At 49.3% G+C, this 10,723-nt stretch overlaps 1 long non-coding RNA gene across 1 annotated transcript in view; it reads right to left on the minus strand.

Annotated features, from left to right (window-relative positions):
• The window catches only part of LOC106726115, a 16,674-nt gene extending 6,726 nt beyond the window's left edge, over positions 1-9,948 (minus strand). The window contains exon 1 of the long non-coding RNA XR_001362128.1: positions 9,778-9,948. This is a non-coding gene — a long non-coding RNA (uncharacterized LOC106726115). The remainder of the gene's footprint in view (positions 1-9,777) is intronic.
• Positions 9,949-10,723: the final 775 nt, after the last annotated feature.

The following is a 10,723-nucleotide window of genomic DNA, read 5'->3' on the forward strand; positions in this document are numbered from 1 at the left end:
CACGAACCAGGGACCCCGGCCACCGTCGTGGCCGCGGGTCAGGACCAGGAGTACCGCTGCGTCCAGCCCTCCGTATAGGTCCTTCCATGGGACGTCCCAATTCCTGTTTAACGACCGGTCCTTACCTCTCTCGAGAGTCCAGGTGGTTCGGTTTCCGAATTGAAAGTTTTGGGTGGACTGGAGGCCTCCTTGGTAGTTGTTCTCCACAGGTGTGGGGTATCTCTCTGAGTGCCCGGCGACCAGTGGGGGAGAGCCTCCTGCCTTGAATAGGGGGTCCCTCTCCTCCCTTCCGGGGGAGAGCCTCCTGCCCTAAACAAGGGGTCCCTCTCCTCCCTGCCGGGAATCTCGCTGCGGGCCTCCAAATGTTATGGGTTGACTCAGCGAGATAGACCACCGACTCAGAATTTAAATTTAGGAACCTTTATTAAGCTGGCCAGCTGTCTGCAGTTCGGCCTTTGCTTCGAACTGCAGCACCTGACTGCAAGAGTTATGGCAATTTATTTGCAAAAACTACAAAGTTACAAAGCCATGCTTACGCAATTTGTTCCCTACACAGCACAGCATTATCACCTTCCTATCTATGTTTTCCGGGAACAGAGAGCACAGTATACATTGAGGAGGGACCATGAGACCATATCTCAAGGCCTGACCTGATGTCAGTACCTTCCTATCTGTCTGTTCCAGGAACAGACAGCACAGTGTGCACCGATATGTAGCCCAGTACAGATGGCATATGAAATAAGCAGATGGTCTGAAACCAAATATTATTTCAACACTGAGCACAGCCTGTGAAGATCAACAGTTGTATTTCTCAGTCCACTTAGTAGAAGCTCAAATTAGGAAATGGATCCCAAATTGGCTCGCTTGCTATGATTTTTTTAAAAAAATAATTTATGTCGTAGTGAAAATCTTCCAACAAATAAAAGCCAACAACTAAATTGAATCTAGGGTGAATTACACCAAAAACTCAAACAAGAGTTCATAACTTTTTAATCAATCCTTCCTGAATCCTTCTAATAATTAAAAAAAGAGTCAACACTTCCCAAGAGATTTATTGATATGACCATTGCAATGATACCAAAGTCAAGAAAGGACACACAAAAATGTCAGGTCCATATCCCTGATGAACATAAATGCAAAAGCCCTCATCAATATATAAGGATCCTTAACACCACTTTGAAAGGATCACTAACCATGATCCAGTGGGATATTGTGCAATAATGCAAGGTTAGTTCAATGTTTGTAAACCAGTAAATGGGCTAACCTCATCCACAGAATGTAAGATAAAGTATACCATCATATCTGTTTATATACATAGAATATAGCATTTAAAAATTTAAAAATCCCTTCATGATTACAATTATAAACACATTAGGTGTCGAAGTGATAGGTTTCAATATAATAAAGGCCACATTTGAGGAGCTACCAAGTGACATCATGCTACACAGAGAAAATTTCAAAGCTATTCTTCTTGCATCAGGCCCAAGACAAGGGCGCCCCTGTGACTACTTCTATTGTACAAAATTAGAAGTATTTGTCAGAATACTTAGGCATGAAAAAAATGCAAAATGTATGAATCAGATAGAAAACATATTAAAATATCTTTCTTTATTTCTATACATATGACATGATATTGTATACAGAAAACCATGAAAACTTCACCAGAGAACGGAATAACTAGAAAGGGAACTCAGGAAAGACATAAGGTACAACACACAAATGGTTGTGCCCACTCTCATCATATTTTCTAGAGTCTTCAAGACTCTAGAAAATATGTGGGACTGTTTCAAAGGAAAGTGAGGAAAGAAAATGTGATATGGCTAAACAAGGAGATCAAACATAATGAAACAAGAATCCTGGACGTGTGTATCCTCTGTGTTGGCTAATGTTCCCAGGTAGCTTTCCCCCCAGTGTGGCACTGGGTCAGGTGCAGGTTCCAGTTGACTCCATCATGTGGGGACATGGGACAGTGTTCCCAAGGACCACCCGCAGATATCAGGTTTCCAATAACAAGATTTTCATAATTTAAACCTAAATACTCCCTAATGTTTACCTGCATCTTCACCACAACATCCTAGTTTTGATTGAGTTTCATCCACATCACCAATGATACAAAAAGGCTGACAAGTGAGTCTACAAAGGAGGTCATGAAGCTGCTACATGTCCAGCAGAAAATTCCTCTGAAGGAAAATGACCTGGAGCTCTGTCTGTCCCTGTAGTTCATGCTTCTGGTTCCCAATGAGGCAAACACACGCTCCACTCTCCTCCAACACTTGGTCCACTGGCTCTAGGTTCACACTCAGATCTTAGTCTGTCCTCTGATCAATTTGTAGGGGAAATAGTGTCAGATGGGATTTCCCATCTCCTGAACATGAACCTGCTGCACTTTTAATTCTTACACTGGTTGTGAGGATTGGTTCAACTAGGTGTGTTCACTACTGGTGACTGTCAAAGGCATCTCATTTATATCTTTACCTCTAGTTTCTTATGTGACCATGTCTGACTTTTCCCACAGGGCCTACCCCTATCACTTTAATGTGATCAGTGTCCCTCCACAGTTGCTAATTTCCAAAGTGTCACAGCTTATTTCCCCAATAGACTAACTCCTTCCTTCCTGGTCAGCTCCTGACCAGAGAATGAGTGCACCTGAGTATCCCATGCAAACCCACACACTCAAGGCAAACCTGGTGCATTTTCTTCTCTGAGATAAATGGTGTGTACCAGTATCCATCCAGACACACCTTCCTTCTGCCAGGTCAGACCCAGGCACATCTGTAAACACCAAGGGACCGAGGACCCTGATGAGAACGGTCTCACCTGCTCTGGATGGCAGGTGCTCTCCCCTCCATGGTCCTGAACCAGGTCAGCCCACATGTCCAGGTTCTTACCAAAGGCCCTTGAGCTGCTCTTTGGGGCACTTCCAGGACCTGCCTCCAGGGGTTAGAGTTTAAAACTTAATCATCAAACAAGATTTTTGACCAAGCAGGTGGTAAGACTTTTCATTCAAGACTTTTTTCATGAAATAATGGAGGAAATGACCTTTCAGATGCTAAAACCAATGAATGAAAATCACTCCCTGCAGAGGTGGATCCACTTCCTCATGTCCAAGAGCAAGGAGGGCTGTGCTATCCTCTCCACTGTGACTTACTCATATGATCACGGGCACAATCCTAGATTTCACAGGCATGGTGTTTCAGGGGCTGTATTTAAGGGGCCCAGTTCCTGGATAGGGAACTGCCCTCTATCCATGGTGAGTCTGTGCCCTGTGCTCACTGCTCCGTGCTATTTCACTGCCAACAATCAGGGAGGGTCCCCACAAATATCAGAAAACATGCTTCTTGAGCTCAATAGGCACTGCTGTGCCACATGGTGGACACTCCAGGATTCTGAGTGCACACCAGGCTGGGTGACAGCACCTCCCACATGCAAGCTGAGGACCTGGCACTAGAGGCCTGGGCTGTGGAGGGTTATGTTCCTCAGGTTCTCCCCAGAGGCGGCCACATGGATGTCTCCTGAGTGGCGGCTCAGCAGCAGCCTGCAGGGAGTCTTCTTTCACTATCTCACTGCTCTCAGGTAGTGCCCATTCTTTATTCTCTGGACACTGAAGGCTTCCTGCAAGCCTGTCTTCAGGCTGCAGTTATGTTCTCCCTTTCCTTCCTCTGCTTCTGATCCACACGCAGCTCCACGGGCTGCTCTCCTAGGTCAGGAGCCCTCGGCCCTGGCCAATCCAAACAGTCAGCTTCTTCTCACACTCTGAACAGCCTTGGTGCAGCCTTCCTGTGGTGGCTCCCTCCATCCCCTGAATATCTGTTCCCTGTCATCAGGCTTGTCTGTGGAGCAGGCCCAGCACACCCTGGGCTGTGTCTCCATACCTCCATGGCATTTAATGTGCCACATGCCTAGGATCACTCTGATAATCTGTGTGAAAATCTGGTCGGACTGTTTACACTCTAAAATACAATCTGATGCATTAACTCATGAAATGAGTCAACACCTCTGGGTTCAGCAGGGTCAGAGCCTCCAGGACACCAGGTGTTTTTAGAACAACCATGGCCGCCCTGCACGTGGCTGTGTCCACTGTGTCCACCTCGGGGCATCCCCATCCCTGGCCTTGGCGGCCAACCAGGGCACCTCCCATCAAGGCCGAAGCAGCTCCTGACCAGGGCCTCTCCGTGACCAGCTTCAATCAGCCTCTTCCCAATCTCTTCCCAACCAGGTTGTGATCTGTAGACTTGAAGGGCCATCTCTGCATAGCCCACTATCAGCAAGAATCCTATCAAGCTGGTTTGGCTAGAATCCCCCACCCTCAGTATTTGCTGGCTCCCAAGGCCCCATTAGGATCCCCACCAAACACTCCCCCCTCCAGTAGATGTCTGGTCATGCTGGCTGGTCCCCAGGTTGAAGGCTATCAGGGAAACTCACCAGGCTCCCCCCACAGCCCTGCTGTTCCCTCTTAGCACCTATCCATCCACTGACCCCCACCTTCTCCCTGCACCTCAACTCCAACATGTGCTTATTTCATTCAGACTTGAATAATCTCTCTCTCTTCTACTAGAAACCCCTTTGGACCCTTGCCCTGATTCAGTCTGCCTTCCCCTTCCTTCCTTAACATGTGTGAGGATGAAGGTGTTCCCTCAACACTCCACCCACTGAGGGTCTGAGCCAATCAGGACACACGACAGCCCTGCCTGTCAGTAGTCCCAGCCCAGGGAGTGCCTGCCACACACTGGCCTCTGGTTGACTTGTGACCATGCCCCCATTGCCAGGTGGCAGTTCTCATGTGAGTGCCCTGCCAGGCCTGCAGTCTTGGCTGGCCATCTGGCTCTCTCCCAGGGTCTCATACATGCACCTCTTCTCAGGCCTCGGAGTTCTTGGTTATGAACCCTTGGACATCTCCCCCAAAGGGCGGGGCTGGGAATATGCAAACTTACCTGGGAAACCCCCCTTTTAAACCAGGAATTCCCTCCCTACAACCCAGCGGTGTGCATAGAGCTTTCCTCACTGTCCACCTCCAGCAAGGGCTGTGCCACCGCCCTGGCCATCCTCCTGGCTGCGCTCCCAGGTGAGTCTAAGACCAGGTGTTGGGGTTGCAGAGGAGGGAGGCTGGGAGGCGCCCCGCCCTGAGTCCTGCTCTCCTATGCAGGTATCTGCACTCAGTGGCAGCTGGTGTAGTCGGGGGCTAGGTGAGAACAGCTGGGGAGTCTCTGAGGATCTCCTGCAGGACTACTGGCTGCAGATTCACCTACTGAAGCTGGTTCCACTGGGTGTGCAAGATGCCAGGGAAGGGCCTGGAGTGGATGGGATGGACCTGGCCTGGTGATGGGGATACCAGATACAGCCCGTCCTTCTGAGGCCACATCACCATCTCCATGGACAACTCCATCAGCACCAGCTACCTGCAGTGGAGCAGCCTGAAGGCCTCTGACACGGCCATGCATTACTGTGCAAGGGACACAACGAGAGAAACCACGTCCTGTGGGTACCAAAACCCTCCACCAGCACAGAGAAGAGGCCCGGCACCTACCCCGCGAACCCCTCAGATCTTCCCCCAGAGGAAGCAGCATTTACTGTGTCCACAGGACTGAGAGCAGGAGAAGGTCAGCGTGGAGGATTCAGGCCCTGATGATTGGAGGGATGGCTCCTGGGCCCTGACCCTCTTCCTGGAAGGCAGCTGCTGTGCAGAGCTCACCCCTGGGCTGGGACTTGGCCCCTGATGCTGGTGGCTCCTTCTCTCAGCAGCTGCACAGATAACGCTGCAGACAACCTCAGTGTCCCCAGCACCCTCAGAGCCATCTCTCTCCATCCTCATAAATCCAACTTTCATCTTGGATAATGTGTCTGTTTTATCTTCCAGGTCATAGAAATTCTTCCCTCAGTGTTCTCATTCTTGATGTGGTGCTTTTCACAACAAAAATTGTACTTATTTTTTTGAGTACTTATCTTATTTTTTTTATTTCAAAACATTATTGGTTTTATGGGGTTTGTGCTGTTCTGCTATTTTTGACAAGGTTTCTTCCTGTAACCGGGTGGAATATAGCAAGTTCTGATGATAAAATTCCATGTCTCACAAGTGGTGTAGATGGACTTCCATTCCTTTTATACAGTTTGTCTGCTGGTTCTTTTTTATTTCATCTTCTGCTTGAATTTGCTCCTCATTTGCAGAATGTTCCAATGAAAAGTGTTGGAGCTTCAGATGGCATGATGGCAGAGGGTGTGGTCCCCCGGACTCCATCAAACGGGGAGAAAGGGGTGTTTCATACGAGACTGGGGACTTGAATTTATTTGGAACTGGATTCATGTCAAGGACGAAGTTGTTGTGTAGCTCCTGTTGAAGTCTGTGATGGCTGATGCTCTAATGCAGGGATGCACCTTGGCAATCCCATGCATGTCTCCTTTGTTCCTCACATGCAGTCTCTCAGAGATGTTGCTGCAGGAAAGCTCCTTCCTCACCCCAATCTCCATCCCTCCTGTCGTGAAAACCAGCAAAGTATTATCTTCTGTCAGCGGCCATCCTGGGGGAGTGTACAATTGACACATTTTGCTTATTAATACATCTTCCAAAGACAGGGAGGATTTTAAAGCAGTACAAGTATTCATTCCCAAGCAGACACACATATCAATTATTTGCATGTCATTGGAGACAAGAAGCCACCTTGGCTTTGCTGGTCTATGGTTCAGAGCTCATTATATTTACCTTTGGTTTCCCTCTGGTTTGGGAGCTGTGGGAGGAATCACCTTGTTTGCCATGTGCTGTGTTTGTCCTATGGACACTCTCAGAGACCAAGCACGGTTTCTCTCATATTCTATGGAAATCCCAGGAGAAGCACACACAGGCCATAGAAGGCAGCACAGTCCACAGGCACTGCACCAAGCAGATGGGGTGCCATTTCCAACCCCTCCCTAGGAGAGCTCTGGAGGCAGTGACCGCCCACACCACCCTTAGCTTGGGTCCCTGCACCTCTGCTCATGCAAACTGACCCAGCTTCAAGGAGAAATCCAGGCAAGTGTGAAGTGTCACTGTGTCCCTGGCTCTGGGTTTGGGTCCCCGGGAGAGCTGACCTGAGCAGACACACGAGGCCCCTCCATGTATCCTGTTCCTCCTGCTGTCTCGTGTCTGCAACAGGTGACCCACGCATCTCAGAAATGGGTGATGGTGTGAGCCAAGTGTATGTGTGACCCATAGGTGTTCCCTGTCCTCAGGTTTCCAGCCTGAGGACCATCTCAAAGAATAGGGACACCAAGTAGAGGTCTCCTCATCGAGGCCCAGTCTCACATGAGCCACCCACACTGACCCCCAGCCCCCAGTTTTGGAATATTCTGTGTGTAGATTCACCATCACCCAGGAAAGGGGACAGAGTGGGTCAGTGTGATATGGACTAAAGGGAACACTCAGCAAGTCCCCAACATACAGCGCTGATCAGCATCTCCAGGCACACAACCCAGAACCAAGTGTTCTTGCAGCTGAGCAATGTGATAAGTGAGTAAGACCGTACCCAAGGGCTGTGGTCCAAATCCAGTGGGAGCCAGACACAAGGTCTCTGCAGAGGCAGGAAGGTTGGCTGCAAAGAACACAGGGCCAAGCAGGAACCTCAGGATGGCCAGTGGTGGTGGCATTTCACTCTGTCCCTTTGGGCGATATGGTTGCTACTCCCAACATGCACAGAAAGAGTTCAGTCTGGCCTGTGCAGGGTCTGCTCCAGTCTCTATTGAATTCAACACAAGTAGGAAAATTGCATCATTCAAATGATGAAGGCCAGGTAATCCAGTCATGGGCCCTGGGGACTCTGGGTTTGGGTCTTCCCAACAAACAATCACACAGCAGCCTACTCCTCAGAGCATTGGACAGACTTAGCAGGCCCAGAGGCTCAAGGAGGGGCAGTGATGGATGCCACGTCTGACCGCAGGGCCAGCTGCAGCCTTGACAGTTACCACTGACCTCCTAACACTCACATGGAGATGTCCATGCACATCAGGCTGGAGAGGGTCTCAGGCCCCTGATAATAGAGTGCACAGACAGGGGCTGTTGTGGTCATGATAGTGGTCCTGGATCCAACACAGACCTCAGGTGCATGTGACGGACCTGGGGGACCTGAGTCCCCTTAGGTGATGGGGGACCACCTCCCAGGTGAGGCATGACCTTCTTCATAATAGTGAGGACTCGGAGGCCACAGGTGGATCCAGCCCTGAAGTGCGGGTAACACCAGATAACAGATGCTCATCCATGCTCTCATCTCATACCAGGGTTCTGCACCCTCACTGGGCAGAGCCTGAAGGACACAAAGCCACCACTTCATCGGGTTAAGGAGAAAAATGAGGGTTAGGAGCCACTCATGCTGTGCTCCAAGGGAAGGAGGGCAGTCAGACGGCAGTTGCCTGAGGAGAATCATGATGGCTTTTGGGAGGGATGGGAAGAGACTCCTGGACCCTGTACTGAGCCATCCTCCATTCCTCAGCAGTCATCTTTCCTGGGAGGAGCAATCCCCACCCAATTAAATCAGCCTGGGGAAAGCAATCCCCCACCTCTGGAACCCTGTCACCCCACCCTGCATCATAAGCCCTGCTGAGGAGTCAGGGCTTAGACTTCTGGGCATCTCCGGAGGTGTCAGAGGCTGGCTTTGGTGAGGCTATTGACCTACTTTTTCTTGAAATTCACTGGCACATGCTCCTCATGGGAGACCTGATAGTAACAGAATCCTGGCTTCTGGGAGACCCAAGCTCTGATCTCCACAGAACCCACCCACCTTACCATCAGGGGTTTCAAGGTATCAAGTTCAGGAGAAAATAAGGGACAGACTCAGAGAGGTGGCTCTAGAACAGAACACACCTACCACCTTCCCTGAAGTCTGATCAGCACCTTCCCCTTAAGGGACATCCTAGTGCCCCATCCTCATGATTCACGGGAGTCTCTTTCAGAGACTGAGCCTTTCCAGTGACTGAGGTTAATTGGCAGCTGGCAGGTGGAGGCAGGCACAGAAGGATCGAGGGGTGTCTTGGGACATTTGCTGACCTGCCCCTGGGCCCCATGGTGGGAAACAAGAGGATATACCTCTGAGAAACATTTATGAATCCTACATAGGAACACTTAAATATGTAAAACAAAGCTTGAAAATAGTGTCAGAAGGAACTTCCTGTCTCCTGAACATGAAACTCCTGCACTTTTAATTCTGGGATTTGAATATTAATTTCTCTTGGTTCTCATTACTGGTGACTGTCAAAGGAATCAATTATTTTCAATCCTCCTCTTTTTTGTACAGGTGACCTGGAGCAGTTGGGTTCAGTGGGGGTGCACAGGTGTAGATGTGGGGAATTAATTAACATACATGCACGCTTGGACATGTTACACATGGGATGGCGTTATTTGTATCAGCATCCAACCCAGAGCTTCCTATATAGTAGAAGGACATGCAAATAGAGCCCACGCTGCTCATAAAAACCAGCCCAGTCCTGACCCTGCAGCTCTGGGACAGGAGCCCAGCCCTGGGATCCCCAGGTGTTCCCATTCCCTGATCAGGACTGAACATAGACCACTCACCATGGGGTTTTGGCTCAGCTGGGTTTTTATTGTGGCTCTTTTAAGAGGTAATTTATGGAGAAAACGAAAGACTGAGTATGTGAGTGGATGTGAATGAGAGAAACAGTGGACGTGTGAGAGTTTCCTGACCAAGATGTCTCTGTGTTTGCAGGTGTCCAGTGTGAGGTGCAGCTGGTGGAGTCTGGGGGAGGCTTGGTGAAGCCTGGGGGGTCTCTGAGACTCTCCTGTGCAGCCTCTGGATTCACCTTCAGTAGCTACTGGATGCACTGGGTCCGCCAGGCTCCAGGGAAGAGGCTGGAGTTGTTATGTCAAATAAATCCTGATGGAAGTACCACATACTATGCCAACTCTGTGAAGGGCCGATTCACCATCTCCAGAGACAACGGCAAGAACATGCTGCATCTGCAAATGAACAGCCTGAGAGCCGAGGACATGGACCTGTATTACTGTGTGAGACACAGTGAGGGGAGGTCAGTGTGAGCCCAGACACAAACCTCCCTGCAAGAGGGGCTGTGACCGCCAGGAGGTGCTTTGGGTACCTGAACACAAGAACCATCCCAGCAGCAGGTGCAGTGGGAGGTTTGGGCTGGTTTCCTATGTGGTTTCCTCTTCATGTCACATTTGCCTCAGGGAAACTCTGGATTCCTGATTCTGTGCTCATCTCTGAAGTCTCTGAGTTAGAAAGTCTGTTGTAAAGTGAGACAAATTTCTCACTTGCACAAATCACAGAGAAACTCTTTCAGACATTCTTGTGCCTGTATGACAATTCATTATCAAATCTGACCTACATCAGCTAAATCTAACCAGAGTCTCTACTGACTCAATAGTACAGCTCAGCTCCACAGCTCAGGGTCCCAGCCAGTCAGCAATGGAATTCATGTGTTCTGGACAATGGGCATCAGAAGCCTATAAATGCAAAACTAGGGAAGAAAGATGCCATGTGGTACATTCATTGCTTTTTCATCATGCTCATAGCACCAAGAGTAGGTGACACCAAGCAGAGGTATGTAGACCCACAGCAGTTTAGTACAGATGACCAGTGTGATGATGATAAACACACACACTGAGGGACATAGAATGTTTATTATGCACATAGTTGAAATCTCTGTGAAACACAAGAAAGGCCCATCAGGAATTCAGACCTGCTTTGATGGAGGCAGGAAAGGAGACTGGCTCAGGGATTTTATTTTG

The sequence above is a fragment of the Myotis brandtii genome, unplaced genomic scaffold, assembly GCF_000412655.1.
Source record: "Myotis brandtii unplaced genomic scaffold, ASM41265v1 scaffold2269, whole genome shotgun sequence".
In the NCBI taxonomy this organism is placed as follows: domain Eukaryota; kingdom Metazoa; phylum Chordata; class Mammalia; order Chiroptera; family Vespertilionidae; genus Myotis; species Myotis brandtii.